Source organism: Oryzias latipes, chromosome 7 (genome assembly GCF_002234675.1).
Source record: "Oryzias latipes chromosome 7, ASM223467v1".
In the NCBI taxonomy this organism is placed as follows: domain Eukaryota; kingdom Metazoa; phylum Chordata; class Actinopteri; order Beloniformes; family Adrianichthyidae; genus Oryzias; species Oryzias latipes.
This window is the reverse complement of record NC_019865.2, coordinates 30,546,567-30,566,686: the sequence shown is the minus strand read 5'-3', so window position 1 is coordinate 30,566,686 and position 20,120 is coordinate 30,546,567. Positions and strand designations below refer to the sequence as shown.

General features: G+C 43.7%; 1 long non-coding RNA gene across 2 annotated transcripts; it reads right to left on the bottom strand.

Moving 5' to 3' along the window:
- Positions 1-12,840, bottom strand: LOC101156561. 2 transcript variants are annotated; one of them, XR_002873564.1, is made up of 3 exons: positions 12,143-12,840; positions 11,214-11,770; positions 1-443 (listed from the first exon to the last, which is right to left on the bottom strand). It is a non-coding gene; the product is annotated as an uncharacterized LOC101156561 (long non-coding RNA). The 2 variants fall into 2 exon arrangements; XR_908397.2 differs by lacking the exon at positions 1-443 and having other exon boundaries at positions 11,075-11,770.
- Positions 12,841-20,120: the final 7,280 nt, after the last annotated feature.

Genomic DNA, 20,120 nt, shown 5'->3' with positions numbered 1-20,120 from the left:
GAGTAATTCAGAGTAGAATTGCCACACACCCCTGCTGCCCCTCTACAAAAGGGAGGGTGAGCCCCAGTGGGTACTGGCGAGCTAGCCCCCTGGCCTGTCCCCACACTCAAACACATTCTTCTGGTTGCCCACCGCCCCCCTCCAGCCCACCAACCCCCCAGCACTGCATGCCCGGCCACCGCTTCGACTAACAGGATCCCCACACACCAGGCGGAGAGGACCAGGTGGGTGAAGACCTGCCGCCCCTCCCCGAACCTATCAATGTGTTGTGGTGTGTGTGCAGTTTTTGTGCTGCAGGCAAACTGGTATGGAGTTAATTCCGCAGCACTGGGACAGCAGACTGTTGCTGAATGTGCAGCCCTTCCACATGAACAGGTTGCCTCTCCAAGGTGCTTGACAGTCGAATGATGCAGCCTTTGATGGATGTCACGCTTCAGTAATTCCTAGAGAATTAAATAAAAACACAACAAACACGGATTAGATAATTTAGCTGGCTGAGATTAAATTACATAACTTTCAAATATTTGAAAGAGGAATTTTTTTAACACTCTTGCTATGATAATTTGAGTTTTTAGTGAAGAACAACTTTAAAAAAAAGCAGAGACAAGACACTGATCACAGGAAGCCTGTGTGTAATACTTACAGTAACTTCTACTCTTATCACTATTGACAGCTGATTTCTCCTATCCAGCCTTTCTGTGACTACTTATCGACTAAAAAATGTATCAATTAATGAAAGAGAGGGACCGAGCACTGAAAAATGCAATAAAAGATAAATCTCAGAGTCTAAGATATCAATTTATAACAATAAGAAGTAAAGTGGTAAAAAGCATACGGAAGCCCAAGGCAGATTTTTTCTTGACAATAATTGAAAGTGCCAAAGGGGATTCCAAAAAAACTTGGAGCCAATTGAAAAAACTGAAGGAAAGGACACAAAACACAGAAAAGCTTTAGAAATAAAGGTAAATGGACATATTACTAAGGATCCAGTCACAGTAGCAGACACCTTTAATAGATTTTTCATTGAATCGGTTTCCTTATTTGCCAATCATTTCAAATCTAATGATTTGCATGCTTGTCCCATAAATACAACAGACCCTATATTTAACTTAATGACTCTCACTGAAACTGAAGTCTCACAAACAATCAGGTCACTTAGATCAAGCAAAACAAAAGATGTATTTGGGATGGATACTTTTTTGCTCAAAGAACTCAGCTCAACTTTAACATCTCCCTTAACCATTATTATCAATCAATCCATCTCTGAATCAATATTTCCAAGTGCATGGAAGTCATCAGTGGTGATTCCCATCTACAAAAAAGGAGACTCCATGTTACTTTCAAATTATAGGCCAATCAGTATCATACCCACAGTGTCCAAGATCGCGGAAAAACTTATTGCCCAACAGATTATTTCACATCTCAACAGTTCATCCTTTTCTCTTCATCCAATGCAGTTTGGTTTCAGAGCTCAGCACTCAACAGAGACCGCTGACTGCTTTTTCATAGCAAACATAAAATCTCTATTAGATAAGGGTGGTGTAGTTGGGGCTGTGTTTCTCGACCTGAAAAAAGATTTTGACACAATAAATCATAAAAAACTACTGACTAAACGAACCAAATTCAATTTCTCATTGAAAACTATAGAATGGATAGAATCGTATTTATCAAATAGATCTCAGTCAGTCAGGATAAATCATCATCATTCCCCTCCTCTCCATATCTCTACAGGTATTCCGCAAGGTTCCATTCTAGGGCCTCTACTTTTCTCTCTCAACATTAATGACCTCCCTTCTGTTTGTTCAAATGTCTTCATTCAGATGTATGCTGATGATACTGTCATTTATGCACATGGCAAAAACACATCTGAGGTGGCAGAGAATCTCACCAGAACGATGGGACATGTTCCAGAATGGTTGGAACAGTCGAGTTTAAGTCTCAATGTAAACAAAACAGTTGCAATGTTCTTTTCCAAAACAAACCGGAAAAATATTCTGGCTGATGTTGTTGTGGCAGGAAAGAAAATAGAAGTTGTTGAAAAATTCTAATATCTTGGCATTTTAATAGATACAACATTCAATTTTAAATCGCAAATCCAGAAAGTATGTAACCGTGTTAAGTTTAACGTGTCTAATTTTAGATTTATTAGGGCAAATCTGTCACTGCAAGCTGCTACAATGTTCATGAATGCAATGATCTTACCCCACATGACATACTGCCTCACTACCTGGTCGCAGGCAAACAAATCAGCATTAAAACCTCTGGAGTCACTTTACAAACAATTAAAATACTGGATAAAAAAACCATTAAGACATCATCACTGTGACATTTTACAAAAACATAAACTGTTAAGTTGGGAAAACATCACTAAGTATACAAAACTATGCCTGTTTTATAAAATCATCAATGGACTCTCATCCCCTCCACTCAGTCAGTTTGTTAAAATGAGAACATTCTCCCAAAGAGTGACAAGAGGGTCGGTTCGTCAAGACTGTATAGTTCCTCTGCGGAGAAGTGCCTTTAGCCAGAGCGCCTTCTCCGTAACAGCAGCACAAGAGTGGAACTCAGTTCCTCACATTATTAGACACCTCACTACATACACTCTGTTTAAAAAGCACCTAAAAAACTGGTTCATATCATTATAAACATGTCTACATTGAACTATTTTAATACCTGCCCCTCCTTGTCTGATCTATCACCTTTGTGTCTTATATTTGTTTTTTGTTAAACGAATAAATAAATAAAATAAATAAAAACAGCCACAAAACATTATAATGTATGTAAGGCCTGTAGGGGTTGAAAGATGGGTTAAATAATAAAATGAATAAGGATATTGAACAGCTAGGGGAATGATCCGGGGAGAGTACACACACACCACCAAAGAGGACCCGAGTTCTTGGCCACAATGACAATTTATTTCAATAAAAATATGAATGGCCACTGGGTTCCAATTAAAACTAAAAAGAGCATAAAATCATTCTAAATTCTAGGGAACGATTACAAACAGTGAAACAAGATAAAAATCTCAGAACCAGTTAAAACAGGATAACGGAAGGCTAAAAGTCCAAAGAACAGTTAAGACTGGTTTAAAAAGGCAGCTTAAAGGGAAGGATCACGGATCCCAAACCAAGGGGGCGTCCTATCCAAGCCAGACTTGGCTCTTGGGATCGACTTCTCCCGACGCTGATCTGAGGATCCCTCTGGTCATGCACGCTTAGACCTGGGAGGCGGGGCACCCCTCTGCCTCTGGGGTTTGCGCATCACGCAATTAATCTCAGCTTGACATTCCAGTTGTTCCACCAGTGCTGAGTTGTACGGAGAGTGAACAACAGTAGCACAAGCCAAGAACCCTGGCAAGACTTGGAATAATGTAACAATAATTTCAATACTACATCTACACACACATCACATACGCTCATCACTGCTTATTGTCTATATTCACAGGGTGTTAAACCAGGTCCCGTCGAGAAGATGGCTGTGATGTCTGCCAAACCAAAGCAGAGGACCATGATCGAGGGAGTAAAGTGAGAATTTGGCTAGTAGTTAGTAATCTATTTATTAACCTAGGGCTGTCAAAAGATTAATCAAGATTAATCGCATCCAAACGTTTGTGTTTACATAACGGGATAGTTCACCCAAAAATGAAAATTCTGTCATCATTTACTTACTCTCATGTTATTACAAACCTGTATAAATCTCTTTGTTCTGATGAAACACAGACGAAGGAAGATATTTTGAGACATGTTTGTAACCAAACCGTTTGTGGACCCCATTCACTTCCATAGTAGAAAAAAAGAATAGTATGGAAGTAAATGGGGTCCACAAACGGATTGGTTACAAATATTTCTAAAAATGTCTTCCTTGATGTTTACCAGAACAAAGAGATTTATAACTGTCAGGGTTGAGTCGGGACACAAATGCAGGACAGCGAAAAGAGCTTCAAAAGCAAACAAGGTTTAATCACAATAGTACTTGAAATGACTGAAGCGAACTTACAAAACGACCCAGTGACAAGAAACAAACAGACCAGGGTTTAAATACACAAATGGGAATGACAAACAGGTGAGCAGACAGGTGCCGGTGATGACTGGTGAAGTTACCTAGTGAAACAGTGAGCCCTGAAAGGAAGTAACAAAATAAAAGCCCAAAACCGGAAGTGAGAAAACACCCACCAAACCCGCCCTGGCTCCGGCTCCTGACAATACCCCTCCCTCAAGGGGCGCCTCTGGGCGCACCACCAGGCTTGTCAGGGTGCCGCTTGTGGAAGTCCTTAAGCATGCCCTTATCCAAGATCCTTGACGTAGGCTCCCAGGACCTCTCCTCAGGCCCATAACCCTTCCAATCCACCAGGTATTGAAGGCCCCGACCTCGACGTCTGACGTCCATAATGCGCTTGATCGTCCAAGCGGGCAAACCGTCGATGATGCGGGGTGGTGGTGGTTGGGCGGGCGCGGGCTGGAGAGGACTCGTGATGTAAGGCTTGACCTGGGAAACATGAAACACAGGATGCACTCGCATGGTTCGTGGCAGACGCAAGCGGACTGCCACAGGGTTGATGACCTTCTCCACCACAAATGGCCCGATGAACTTGGGCGCGAGTTTCCTTGACTCCGTCCGCAGCTTGATGTTGGAGGTGGACAGGAGAACCGACTGACCCGGCGTGTAGGTGGGTGCCGGTAGCCGGTGCCGATCAGCCAGTCTCTTGTTTGCTGCAGACGAGCGTAGGAGTGCTGCACGAGCCTCCCTCCAGATGCGTCGACAGCGTCGGTAAAGGTGTTGCACCGAAGGCACGGCCACCTCCCTCTCCTGCTCAGGGAATAATGGTGGTTGGTAGCCCAGGGAACCCTCAAACGGGGACATACCCGAAGCTGATGACGTCAAGGCATTATGGGCATACTCCACCCAGGGCAGGAGGGTGCTCCATGACGACTGGTGACGGGAGCAGACGCACCGGAGGGCCACCTCAAGGTCCTGGTTAGTCCTCTCCGCCTGCCCGTTAGTCTGGGGATGGAAGCCTGAGGAGAGACTGGCCGAGGGACCAAAGGCCGCACAGAAAGCCTTCCAAACCTGTGACACAAACTGTGGCCCACGGTCAGAAACAATGTCCACTGGTATTCCATGTAGTCTGAACACATGTACGACAATGAGCCTGGCTGTTTCAGAGGCAGACGGCAGTTTCCTCAGAGGCACGAAGTGGGCTGCCTTAGAGAAACGATCCACCACAGTCATAACCACCGTCTTGCCAGCGGACGGAGGCAGTCCCGTGACGAAATCCAACGCTACATGTGACCAAGGACGACTCGGGACAGGTAAGGGATGTAACAACCCAGGTGGTGGTTGAGTGCTGACCTTATTTTGGGCGCAGATCATACAGGCCGAAACAAATTCCTTGGCATCCCTAGCCAAACCGGGCCACCAGAAACTGCGACGCAAGAAGGTGATAGTCCTGTGCACTCCGGGATGACAGGTGAACCGTGTAGCATGGGCCCACTGGAGGGCCTGGCTCCTCATGGCCCTTGGGACATAAAGTCTGTTAGGAGGACCCCCCCCAGGGTCTGGCTCGTGGTTCTGGGCGTCCTTAATGTCCTTCTCTAACCGCCAGGAGAGAGCACCCAGAACACAAGCGGTGGGTATTATCGTCTGAGGGGTCTGAACCTCAACTAAGGGCTCCGACTGTCGGGAAAGGGCATCAGGTTTCACGTTCTTGGAGCCAGGGCGATAGGACACCACAAAATCAAAACGAGCAAAGAAAAGTGACCACCGTGCCTGTCTTGGGTTCAGCCGTTTTGCGGTCCGGATATAAGACAAGTTTTTATGATCCGTCCAGACCACAAAAGGCTGACCCGCCCCCTCTAACCAATGCCTCCACTCCTCCAGCGCCAGTTTAATGGCCAATAGTTCTTTATCCCCGACGTCATACCCCATCTCCGCAGGAGTAAGCCTGCGGGAAAAAAAAGCACAGGGGTGCAGTTTGTTGTCCTCCTTATGTAGCTGGGACAATACCGCACCAACCCCCACGTCTGAGGCGTCGACCTCCACAATAAATTGGACGGAGGGATCCGGCTGAACGAGCACCGGCGCCGTAGTGAACAGGTGTTTAAGTTTACAAAAAGCGGCCTCAGCGGCTTCAGTCCAGCGAAACGGGGATGAGGTAGAGGTCAAGCCAGTAAGTGGAGCCGCAACCGAACTATAATGACGGATGAAGCGACGTAAGTAATTGGCGAACCCCAGGAACCTCTGTAACTGCTTACGGGACTCTGGAGTAGGCCAGTTGACCACAGCACTAATCTTGGCGGGTTCCGGACGAACCTCCCCCTCAGCAATCACAAAGCCCAAAAATGACACGCTGGGGGAGTGGAACTCACATTTTTCAGCCTTGACAAACAACTTGTTCTCCAGGAGCCGCTGGAGGACCAGGCGAACATGCCGCCTATGTTCGTTGAGGTTCCTGGAGAAAACAAGAATGTCGTCAAGGTAAACAAACACAAAATGATGTATGTAATCTCGGAGCACGTCATTTATGAGTCTCTGGAATACCGCCGGAGCATTAGAAAGTCCAAAAGGCATTACTAGGTATTCATAATGTCCCAGGGGAGTGGTGAAAGCGGTCTTCCACTCATCGCCTTTCCTTATGCGCACCAAATGGTATGCATTTCGCAGGTCCAACTTGGTGAACACCCGCGCCATCTGCAGAGACTCGAACGCGGAGTTCATAAGAGGCAGGGGATACCTGTCCTTAATCGTTATGGCGTTGAGCCCCCGAAAATCAATACAAGGACGCAGCGTCCCGTCCTTCTTGCCCACGAAAAAGAAACCTGCTCCAACAGGCGATGAGGAGGGTCTTATGAGGCCCGCCCGGAGAGAGTCAGTGATGTACCGGTCCATGGCCCCTCTCTCAGGTTTAGATAGACTGTAGAGATGACTCCTGGGAAGGGCGGCTCCAGGCAACAGTTCAATAGCGCAGTCGTAAGGCCTGTGTGGGGGTAAGGAAAGAGCTCGCGACTTAGAAAATACCTCTCTCAGATCGCGGTATTCAGGCGGAACACTGGAGAGGTCAGGTGAGGGCGGCTGCCCTACCGGGTCGGCGGAGTCAGCCCCTGGATACAGAGCTGAACGCAGACAGACTCCATGACAGTCATCACTCCAACTCACAATACGGTTAGTAGGCCAATCTATATGGGGATTATGGAGAAGGAGCCAAGAAAAACCTAACACTACAGGATTATGGGAGGACTCGAAAAGATAGAATTCTGTGTGCTCGTGATGATTTCCAGACAAAATGAGGTGAACGGGCTCAGTAATTTGGTTAACAGTAGCAACTGACTCACCATTAAGGGAAATGACCTTCAATGGATGGGAAAGGGACCTGGTCCTGAGACCGATCTGTCTGGCCAGCTCTGCATCCATAAGGTTCCGTTCGGACCCAGAATCTAATAACGCCTGAATGGAAAACCCCTTACCCTCAGAAAAAATTTGCCCCTTCAAAATACAGGAAGTGGATGTAACACTAGTGGGCGCTTGACCCCCGCTCGTCAATGTGCCCACTCTTAAGGACGAGCAGAGGCTTTTGGGCAGTCCTTACAGAAATGACCCCGCCGACCACAGTAAAGACACTCACCCGCCGCCATCCGCCGTCTGCGTTCAGTGGGAGATAACCGACCACGCCCTAGCTGCATGGGCTCCTCCGATGGTGCTGCCGGAACGGCTGTGGAGGTGACAGAAGATGAGTGAGTGGTAATACGACCATGGTCAACTGGGGACACCCTGTACGAGGTACCCGCCTCGCGGCGACCTCGCCGACGGTCCTGCAGCCGATTGTCAATACGAATGGTCAAAGCAATGAGCGGCTCCAGAGAAGAGGGCAACTCCAAAGGAGCCAAATGGTCCTTTAACTCCTCCGATAATCCCTCCAGAAACGCGTCTGTGAGCGCTGCGGGGTTCCACCCGCTCTCAGCAGCGAGAGTCCGGAACTCGATGGCATACTCTGCCACCCGGCGGTCCCCCTGAGTCAGCCGCATCAGCGCCCGCGCCGCCTCCCTGCCGGGTTTCGTATGTTGAAAAACCAGGGAAAATGCCTCTAGAAAGGCAGGGAGTGATGAGCAGGTCTCCCCCCCACGTTGCCACTCCGCAGTGGCCCACGCTCCGGCTCTGTCGGAGAGGTGAGAGATGATGAACGCCACTTTGGAGCGGTCCGTGGGAAAGTCAGCAGCCTGTAACTCGAAGTGAAGTTCACACTGGGTGACGAACGCTCGACAGTCCCCGGAGTCGCCAGAAAATCTCTCAGGACGTGCCAGTCGAATCCCCGAACTGGAAGACGTCTGGACCGGAACCACCGGGGCGGGCACAGGAGGGGATGGATGAGATGGAAGCGGCTGCTGGATCTGTCTAGCCAAGGCATCAAGGCGGTTGCCGATTAAGCTCAGCTGCTGCTCCTGGCGCCCCGACATCTCCAACATCCCACGTCGAAGGCAGTTCAGCTGCTCCTCCTGCTGACTGATGATCCAATCCCGGTCACTGCTCTGGGCTCGTGCGCTCTCCGCGTCTGCTGTGTCCATGGTGACTGGGTCGTAATGTCAGGGTTGAGTCGGGACACAAATGCAGGACAGCGAAAAGAGCTTCAAAAGCAAACAAGGTTTAATCACAATAGTACTTGAAATGACTGAAGCGAACTTACAAAACGACCCAGTGACAAGAAACAAACAGACCAGGGTTTAAATACACAAATGGGAATGACAAACAGGTGAGCAGACAGGTGCCGGTGATGACTGGTGAAGTTACCTAGTGAAACAGTGAGCCCTGAAAGGAAGTAACAAAATAAAAGCCCAAAACCGGAAGTGAGAAAACACCCACCAAACCCGCCCTGGCTCCGGCTCCTGACAATAACAACATGACAACATGGGTGAACTATCACTATAACATATGTGTGTACGGTGTGTAAATATTATGTATATATAAATACACATACATTCATGTATACATTTAAGAAATATTTGCATTTATATACTGTATATACATTTATATAATTTATATTATATATAAATATAAATATTTTATATATAAATATAACCTTTTTTTTAAATATATACATGATTTTGTGTGTTTATATATACATAAGTTACACACCGTACACACACATGTTATGTAAACACAAACTTTTATTTTGGATGTGATTAATCTTTTGACAGCCCTAAATTAACCCTTCAGACCTGAATTGTTTAAAGTTTCTGAAAAATCTTAAAGTACATTTTCCAGCTCACGAGGCTTCTATAATTGAGACCAAATAAAAATAAAATGTTAGGCTTTAATTGTAATTTTTTAGTCCATTTCAATAAACGTCAGGTCAAAACAGGTGTACTTTTTGTAAGTGTACAAAAATATACCAACATATAATTAAATAATAAACATTTTGTTGGTTTGAGGTTTTTGTGGGAATTTTATAGGCTATAGTTAGAAAAAATACTATGGAAGTCAATGGCGACTTTTAACTGTCTAGTTACCGACATTCTTTAAAATATCTAATATTTATTTGTGTTTCTCTATTTGTTTCAAATAGGTCCACATTGTACAAAGCCATCAGTGGAGAGTTGCTGGACCTGTCCACTCTCAGTGTGTCAGAGACCTACAAAGAGTTCACCCCTGTTTCTGCACCAGCCATCTGTACAATGGGTATCACCTGTGAGGTCCCGCTAGTGGACTCTGCACTCGGTTTGGTATAAGCAGGCAGCCCCCTGTCATACCAACAACCCAAGGCAAGAAGACGCCCTTTTGCTCACATTGATGCTCCACCACGCCCAGATTTGCCATTGGCTGGCTGCAGACTGGAGACATCATGCAGTATGTTTGTTTTCACTGAGCATTAACAGCTGCACTTCAAGTCACTTGAGGTTACCTGGGAGATGGCAAACAAAATAGAATATGCAACTAGGAGTCAAAGTACATCAGCAGACTGGCATAGACTAAGAAAACCCAGACTCACGTCCTCACATTTTGGAGAGATATGCCATGCTAAACCATGCACCTTAGATAAGATGGCAGAAGAGGGGTCTGGAAATGGAAGCTGATGCCATTGAGGAGGACTTCAAGCTTAAGAAGGTGAACTACTACCCTTGTGGCTTCATTATACACCCCGACACTCCATGGCTAGGTACATCCCCAGATGGGGTTGTCTTTGACCCTACAGAAAATACTGAATTCGGCCATGTGGAAATAAAATGTCCAAATGTTAAGAGCTATGTGGATTATCCTCATCTGAAAATGAAAGACGGCAACCTGGAATTGAAGCAGGGTCATGGGTACTACTGGCAGGTGCAGGTCAGCTGCTCCTAACAGGGGTGGAGTGGTGCGATTTGTGGTGTTTACGGAGGAAGACACCCTGATTCAAAGAATATGCTTGGACAGTGATGTGATGCAAAAAATAAGAGAGAGAGCAGACTTCTTCTTTTTCTACACATACCTACATAAATATTTGCTGTAATAAAATGAATTCTCAGTAGAACTGTCTTGTTCTTGTTGATATCTCATTATAATGTGCGTTGTTTCAAGTTATTTAAATTTGTCACGTAACTGATTAGAAAATATGTGCTAAACAGAGTTGTAATACTTTAAGGATTTACCACTTGACTTAAAGTGTACACAGCAAAGGTGAACACACACCAATGTATTGCTAGATGTTAAAGGGATAGTTCACACAACAATTAAAATTCTGTCATCATATACACACCCTCGTGTTATAAACCTGTATAAAATTTCTTGGTTCTGATGAACACAAAGGAAGATATTTTGAGAAATGTTTGTAACCAAAACATTTGTGGACTCCAATCTCTTCCATAGTTTAATTTTATTCCTACCATGGAAGTGAATGGGGTCCACAAACGGTTTGGTTACAAACATTTTTAAAAATATCTACCTGTGTTTATCTGAACAAAGACATTTTTACAGCTTTGTAACAACATGAGAGTGTGAAAATTATCAGGTCATTTTCATTTTTGGGTGAACTGTCCCTTTAGACTAATATTCAGTAAGTCAGGCCGGCTTGAGGGGAAATTAAAGAACACAAAAGGAGACCAAGGTAATATAGATTTCAAATAAATAATTTATTAATTAAAAATGTCAGTAAATGTAAGGCAAAACTAAATTGTGGTGTGAATCAGTAAAAAAAAAGGTAAATGAGGAAGAGGAGCAGCCAGCCATGAAGCAAACAGTCAGATCTCTACCTGGCTCTAATGTTCTCTCCAGTCATTGACCAGAAGTCCATTTTGGTAGTTGGAAGCTGCAGTGAAAAGCTGGCTAATGCTCCCTGAAATAGACAAAGAGATTACAGTGTCAAAAAGTTTGTTCTCCTTAACCCGCCTGATTAGCCTTTCAACATGAACTCGCAGCCGCACAATTGATTGGGTCTCCAGGACGTCCTGTGCTGCCATTTGATTGTTGTTGGAGCGGAAGGCAGGCCTGTGAAGTTTTCCTGGCACAAGGTTTTCCACCCTAAAGCCCTTGTCCACCATCACAGCCATGTCAGGGGACAGGAGAGCTGTCTGTTGTCCGATGGATATTAAATCGGTGCCCAAGCTCTCTCTGTCTGCATCCAGTTGATAGATAATTGAGGAAAAGAAATAACTCATCTATGGGCAGCAACTTAGTTGATCTGTTTGCTGTTGTCTTCTCTGCCACAGAGGCTGATGCTTCTCTAGCCACACTTGTCACACGGATCATCCTTGATGTTGCTGGTTCGATGAGCCTCCAGAATGCCATCAGGTGGTCATAAGAATGGAATCTTTTAAACAAAATCCACAAAAATAACATTGTTGTTAGTCATGGTAGGCTAATTTAGTTACACATAATCAATTATCTTTATTTTTACTCTACTTACTACATTTGTTTAACATGAAGACATTAAAAAGTTGTGTCTACGCATCTGACTGTCAGTCATAAATTACTTTACTTTTGATATTTGATGTACACTTTAAGGAAAATACTCTTCCTCTTGTAAGGTGGACTTTTAGTGGAGCAACATTTTACATGTGTGGTAGCCCGTCTTTACTTTCACTTAAGTGCATGACTTTGTACATGATGTTCTGTCCATCACTGTTAATATGGTACAAGACATCAGCTTCCTGCAATTCAAAAAACCTTAATTATGACATACCTGGTATAAAATCGGATGTCCTCGTCCGATCCTGCAAACCGCTTCAGTCCAAAACAACTCCGCAGCTGGAGAGCATCAATGTGTAGTTCCAGCTCCTTAACTTTCTGGGGAAGTGTATCGTTTTCCTCAGCTAACCGATCTGCGACCATTGCTATTGTAGCAGTAATACAATAATCATAATCTGGTGCCAGGGTGTCCAGTTGCATCTCTTCTTCTGAGTCGATGTCATGGACAGGAGGAGGGGGGCTATCTGGTCTGGGTCTCCGCTCCCACACGCTCGCCCTCGGTGCCGGTATTTGAAAATCATTCCAGGAAAAAAAAAAAGAGTAGGATCAGGATGGCCCCTTTCTTCAACTTTCTCGATTTCCCGGTGTTGTTAACAAAATCACCCATTTGGAAATGCCTGCTGCAAACACGACTCGTCTTGCTTGGGGTGAAGTCCTCCCGCCGTTACCAATGCCATCCATTGGACTCTCACCGACACATCTACTGGAAAGCTATGAAAGCTTATAATACTGTTGTACTTTGACGAATTCGCACACAGGGGTACACAACAATGTTGTGATGTCTCTGTCACGCGTTGAAACACCAAACGCCTCTCTTTTACCCGAAATCCGCTCATATTTACTCAAAACTAGCAACTCAACAAAACTCCCCACAACAATAACACGACCAACAGGAAGTTGTCGGCCTCACACTCAACACACGGAAGTTAACCGGAAGTTCTATCGTGCACGTATGCTACAACACCGGACTGACGCATCACTGCCACCAAGTGGTGGGAGGCTGCAATCAGGTCCTGCAGCCTTCACAGCCCATAGATTCAGAATAGATATTTTTTTGCAGCCCACTACTTGGCGCTCACAGACAAAAATTTGAATCACTGCTCTATGGCAATGACGTCATTGACATGACACAGGATGACATGACTTATGATGACATGACGTATGACATATGATGACAGGTCATATGATGACATATGATGTTTTGTTGACAGTTAGGTGCAGAAACTGTCTTTGATCTGGGATTAGGCAAAGATGACATCATCACAGAAAAGTTCCTATATAGACCCTAAAACGGACAGAAACATTGTAGAATCCCTTGGAGCCGATACGCGAAGCAGGTTTTCTGTGAACAAGATATTTCTTTGTGAGCTTCATTGTCATACCCTGAAGATTTTTTTTGTTCAGTCTTGTACTTGAAATTTGAAAAATCATGACTGAGAGTTCATTTGAAGTGCAGGAAAACTTCCTTCTTATTGGCCATAAAGGCTCCTATTTGGTAGAAAAGTTTCTTGGTGAAGGAACTTTTGGAAAAGTGGCAAAATGCAAGAATCTGTCAACAAACAAAGAAGTGGCCATTAAAATAATCAAAAATGGCTTTGATAATGCAGGAGAAAAAGAATTAAAAGCCCTGATTGAGATTTCCAAACTTGACGCTGATAAATACAACTTGGTCAAGTGTGTCGACGTGTTTCGCTACAAAAGCCATGTTTGCATCGTTTTTGAAATATTGGATCAAAGCCTTTATGACTTCCTGGAAGATCGTACATTCCGTCCCCTGTTTGTGCAGGAAATCAGAGCTGTTGCTTGGCAGCTGCTCATTGCCCTGAAAGGCCTGAAGCGCATCAACTTGGTCCACTGTGACATAAAACTAGACAACATCATGCTGGTGAACCAAGATTCAAAGCCTTTCAGGGTCAAACTGATTGATTTTGGGTTGGCATCAAAAACTAAAGACATCCCCACCGGAACCAGACTGCAGAACATTTGTTTCAGGGCACCTGAAGTCATCCTGGGCCTGCCCTTGGATGAACGTCTGGATATGTGGACAGTTGGCTACGTCCTTGCCCTGCTTTACACGGGCTTTTGCATCCATCCATGGGACTCTGAATACAACATCATCAGAGCCATGGTGGAGATGCAAGGAATGCCTGACAGTGAACTTCTACACCAGGGGTTGTACACCAACAAGTTCTTCACCAGGACTGAAGAGGACTCCAAAGTTGTCTGGAAGCTGGATACACCAGAACAACAGTCCAAAAAAACAGGGAACCAAGTCAAAGACAAAGTGAACTGCAGGTCCTTTGACGACCTCAAAAATATGTACCATGATCAGAAAAAGATGACAGAAGTGGAGCAGTTGATTGACCTTCTTAAGCAGATGCTGGAGGTGGATCCAAACAAACGCATCTCTCCAAATGATGCTTTAAGACATCCATTCTTTATACTGGAGAAGAAGGAGGCTAAGACAACCAAACCTCAAGAGCCTGCAGCCGTGGAGGTCCACCAACAGGCAGAAGCAAAAGAGGTCACAAGTGTTCCTCAGGGACCAGCAGCTAATCCTCAGGAAAGATCCAGCGACAACAAAAAGACAAGCTTGGTCCAACAGCAAAAAGCTGAAAAAAGAAAGAATCCAGCTGCCTCAAGAAAAAGGAAAAATAGTGACCGACAGAGCCAGGACGGCGAAAAGAGTTGGCAAATGGAGGCAGCAGTTAAAAAGAAAAAGAGATCTTAGAAGACTTCCTATCAAGCATCAGGAACGCCATCTTAAAGAACCTGGTGCAACCCCCACCCCCAAAATTAGAAATAGGGGAAGAGTACGCCTACATTGAAAAATCTTTAGGCGTACCTTCACATTTTACAATCCAAAGTTCCTTCAACAATTCGGCCACTGACTGCCAGGTCTGTACCTCTGAACCCAAGAAGAAAATCTTCTTCCTAAAAGTTTATCTACACTCTGTGGAAAAATCCCCAAAATGAGCTTCAAAAACAGGGGCAGCACGTTGGTCTGTTGGTTAACATCGTTGGCTGGCAGAACCGCGACTGCGTGGGTTTTCTCCGAGGGCTTCGGTTACCCCCCACTTTTACAAATGTGATAGTAAATATTTGGGGACCTTTTCACAGGTGTAGACCAAAAACAAAAAATTCAGCTTCCAGCTTTTCCATGTAGCTGTGAAGTTTCACTCAGCAAAGAGGTACAGCTCAAATAATCCCCCCCCCCCCAAATAAATAAATAAAACAAAAATAATCAAACAGGATAAATATATAAAAGTAATACAATATTTGAAATTCAATCTAATAAAGTTAATAAAAAAAAACAACAATCCCCAAAATGAGCTTCAAAAACAGGGGCAGCACGTTGGTCTGTTGGTTAACATCGTTGGCTGGCAGAAGCGTGTCTGCGTGGGTTTTCTCCGAGGGCTTCGGTTACCCCCCACTTTTAAAAATGTAATTGTAAATATTTGGGGACCTTTTCACAGGTGTAGACCAAAAACTAAAAATTCAGCCTCCAGCTTTTCCATGTAGCTGTGAAGTTTCATTCAACAAAGAGGTATAGCTCAAATAATTACCACCCCCCCCCCCAATAAATAAATAAAAAACAAAAATAATCAAACAGGATAAAAATATAAAAGTAATACAATATTTGAAATTCAATCTAATAAGGTTAATAAAAAAACAACAATCCCCAAAATGAGCTCTGTTTTCTCCGAGGGCTTCAAACCCCCCCCCCCCCCCACCCACACACACACACACACACTTTTACAAACGTATTAGTAAATATTCGTGACCTTTATAACAAGAATAAATAAATCGTAAAAATAAAATCATTCAATTTGTTCCAATAAAATAAATGATCAGTCACCAAATTTACAGGGAAATAAGTCAAACAAATCCTGGTAGTCCTGTGGGTTTTCTCCGAGCACTTCGGTTTCCCCACAGTAATTTTTAGTAATTGGCTAGTGACTGATGAATTCCCCTCCCTGAATCGCCACCTTATCGTGGTGGAGGGGTTTGCGTGCCCAGATGACCCCGGGAGTTGTGTTGCTAGAAGCATTTGCCCTGTTGGGTGTTTCATGGTGAACTGCTCCTGGGGGACGGGCCAGACAAAGGGCGATTCAACCAAAAAAATCCTTTGATTACAGGATAAAATTATTGTTGATTTACCTGGGCCTCAGCCTGGAGCCATAACTGGAGGAGGGACTCATGAACAAATTTATAAGGGTTGTTACTTCAACCATGTTTTCTCTTGGGCTCAGTCCAAATGAGCTCCATGACTTCACCTTTGATTCTGTTTGTAACTTTGATGGACAAAACTGCTTTGAGCAGCCATACACAGAGGTTTGACTTCAGCAGCCTTGGAATGGCATCTGGACTGTTATGGAGTGAGTGGTGCTCGGAGAGTGGGTCCTTTTCACAGCAGAAAAAACTCAGAGGAGGAGCTATGCAGCTTTCTGAAATGGTTCAGTTTGAATTTACACCATTTCAGTCTGAACTCAGAGGAGGAAGTGGAGGGGGCGGAGACAGTCCAGTAAGCTGAAAGTCGGTTGAAGCATAAGGCTATCCTAGGCTCTATTCCTGTTTGGTCTAAAAACACAAAGACACTGATAATGGTATGCCGGCTTTAGCAGGTTAGGGTTCAATTCCCTACGGTGCTCTGCCAAATATTTAGACTTTAATACATGAAAAGATGAGCATTACAACCATAAAGCTGGATCAATGCTTATGTTCACCTGAGGACCAGAGAAGAGTATGAGTGGAAGCAGTGACGTGACGGTCAGATGAGGCAAGTGAGGCTCAGCCTCACCTGATATTGTAATAAAATAGAAAAATAGCACATTAGGTAAATATTATGTTCCACTGATCCGTGTTAAAGATACATTTTTAGTTGACTCGACATGTTTTCCACAGTTTCTGAGGTTGAATCGCCGAATTTGAGTGTTGTAAGATCACATTGGGAGCGGAAACTCCGGGTGAGGTTCTGGAGTGCTTCACCTGATTGCAGGACTCTATTGTAACAGTGATGTGCCGTCACAAGGCTGACCTTGTAGCTATACTGGTGCAGTAGAAACAGAACAGACCGAGGGTGTCTTTCTTAAAAAAAAAGCCCTTGGGGTGCTTGTAGGATGTCTGTGTTTAAAATATTACCATCTGTATTCATTTTTGCTGCCCTTTTCCCACTTTGAGTCCCCGCCCCTCTAAAATCCTGAGAACGTCCCTGGTGTTTGGAAAGGCCTGAAACCTGCAGCTGCAGTGATGAGGAATCCCAGTGATGAGTTTTACCATGTGTTTTAGGTTTGAACGTTTTACAACCTAAAAATGATATTTGCAATAACAGGGTTTTAAAAATCAAATCACTCTGATACTGTTCACAAAGCTACATACAGGACCTCACAAATCAAACAGAAATGAACTTGTTGTACACTTGAAGGAAAATACTCTTCCTCTTGTAAGGTGAACAATGCCAGGAGTTCCGCTCTGAAGAAATTTACAAAAGAGCAAAGAAAACAGATTTGATTTGATTTATTATTGCTGAAAAGCACAGATTTTATTTTGATTTCCAGTCTTTGTTTTTTTCTGCAGCATGTTTATATTTGTATAATTTTGATAGGATATATTTTGAAGGACAGCAAAATATTATACGTTACTTAAGATTTAAATGTATTTTATTCTGTATTAATATTTTCTTTTTATTCATATTAAAATGTTCAAAAAGTTCAGTTTTGAAGTTTTAATCTTTTTAAAAGTTTATCTTTAGTGTGTTTAATAAATATTTATCCTGTTCAGCCCACAACATAAAGCATGTTTTGGATTTTGCCTTCCTGTGTGATTGAGTTGGACACCTCTGTAAATCGAGTAGGCTATGTAAAATTATTGCTTTGGTTAATTTTTGTGTGAAATGGCCAAATTAAAAGCGGGAACACAAAACGATGTGGTATATTGGGGTGGGGGTGGGCGGTAAGTCCTGGGGAGTAAGTCAGTGTAGAACTGCCACTGATGGGGTCATTTTAGTCCAGTGAACTCATTGTCATGTTCAAGAAACCAGTCTGAGATGATTCCAGCTTTATGGCATGGCGCCTCATCCTGCTGGAAGTAGCCATCAGAAGATGGTACACTGTGGTCATTAAGGGATGGACATGGTCAGCAACAATATCCAGGAAGGCTGTAGTCTTGGAACCATGCTTAGTACTACGGGGCCCAAAGTGTGCAAAGAAAATATCTCCCACACCATGACACCACTACCACCAGCCTGAACTGTTGATTCAAGACAGGATGGATCCATGCTTCCATGTTGTTGATGCCAAATTCTGACCCTACCATCAGAATGTAGCAGCAGAAATGGAGACTCATCAGACCACACAATGTTTTTCCAATCTTCTACTGTTCAATTTTGATGAGTCTGTGCGAATTGTAGCCTCAGCTTAGCTGATAGGAGTGACACCTGGTGTGGTTTACTGCTGCTGTAGACCATCTGCCTCCAGGTTGGACGTGTTGTGCGTTCAGAGATGCTCTTCTGCAGACCTCTGTTCCTTGGTGGTAAAGTTTTTATTTGAGTTCCTGTTGCCTTTCTATCAGTCGGAACCAGTCTGGTCATTCTCCTTTGACCTCTGGCACCTATTTTCTCTTTATAGAGGGCAGAAGCTGGGGACTCTGGGGGGGAGGGGACTGTTCATCCCCCAAGCCAAAGTCACAGAGGTTGCTGAAGAGCTGCTCAGTGGTAAGGCTGCAGGGATGGATCTGAGTCAGAAAGTGAAGCTTTCAACTTACCGACCCATCTTTGTTCCAAAATTCTTCCATAGTCTGGCTCATGACTGAAGGAGCAAGGTCCAAGATACAAGTGGCTGCAATAAGTTTCCTCTACAAGGTGTCTGGCCCCTTCCTCAGAGATAGGAAGAGTTCAGACATCTTGGCAAAGCTTGAAGACGAGGTGCTACTCCCCCTCATTGTTTGCGTCATGTTCTTCCAGTGTTTCTGTGACCCTCTTGTGGTTAACTGTAGAACAATAAATAATCTGTATTGAAGATGAAGGAGCAATTGGTTATTAAAAATTCCACATATGTTTTAATAATATTTGAACTAGAGCTTAATTTGTGGCCTACATTATCTTCAAGTTTGTTTGAATTAGGGTTGAGCACGTTAACGCCTTCATTGTGGCGGATTAACCTGAATTGTTTTATTAATTTAAAAAAATGTGTTCTTTATGTCAAGGCATTGACATCTGAATACATTGGCATCTGAATACTGATGCAGGAAGTTTGGTGTCATTTACTTAAGCATCTCCAGAGCTATTGAGGATTTTTGTAATGATTCATGTCTCTATTAAATAATAAAAAGTATATGCAATAAAATAAAAGGAAGATGGTCTTTGTTACAGAATGTTGATTGTAGCATGAATATGCTGATGAGTCTTCATTACCAGTTAATATAAATATAGACATTTATTCGCTTTTTAAAAGATTATTGATTTTTACAGAATGGTGTTTTCACAGAGGTTGTACTTTGTTGACGGTCCCTTGGCAGCCGGCTCGCTGAATGTCTGCATTCACAGCACAAAGAGAACAATTCTGATTAAAAGGCAAAAAAAAAAAAAACTGATCTTTTTTCTTTTGAATTGCATTTGTATTTCACTCTCTGTGTCAATACAAAAGGATTTTTGAGATACTTGCTGTCCCATCTGAACGTTTATCACAAGAGTTATTGAGGCCAGAAGTCCGAATCTGTGAACATCTTTCTAACTTTACCAAACTAGACATGCAGAAGTTGATAGAGGAGGGTGTCCATTAGTACTTTAGGCAAGCATTAGTGTAATAATAACAATACCCTATCATATAGATCTCAATGTTACAAACCCAAGTAACAGTATCTACAGGTAGCAGAGGAAATAATGTCCAGGGTTTAACCCGCCCAACTCCTGCGACTAGCTGGGGTGGGCTCAGCAAGACCCCCGTGACCTGTAGGGGTTATGCAGGTTAGAATATGAATGGAGGAAATAATTTGACAGCAATGTAGAAATCAGAATAAACCATCTGTGTTTATTATCAGACTTTTTTCTCTTTTCTTTTTCAGGAAGTCAGACATGTATTCAGAACTGACTAATGCAGAGCTGGATGCCATCATTTCAGAAATCCAACTAAGTCACCCAAATACAGGATACAGAATGAGGAAATCATTTCTTCAAGCCAGAGGAATGCTAGTGC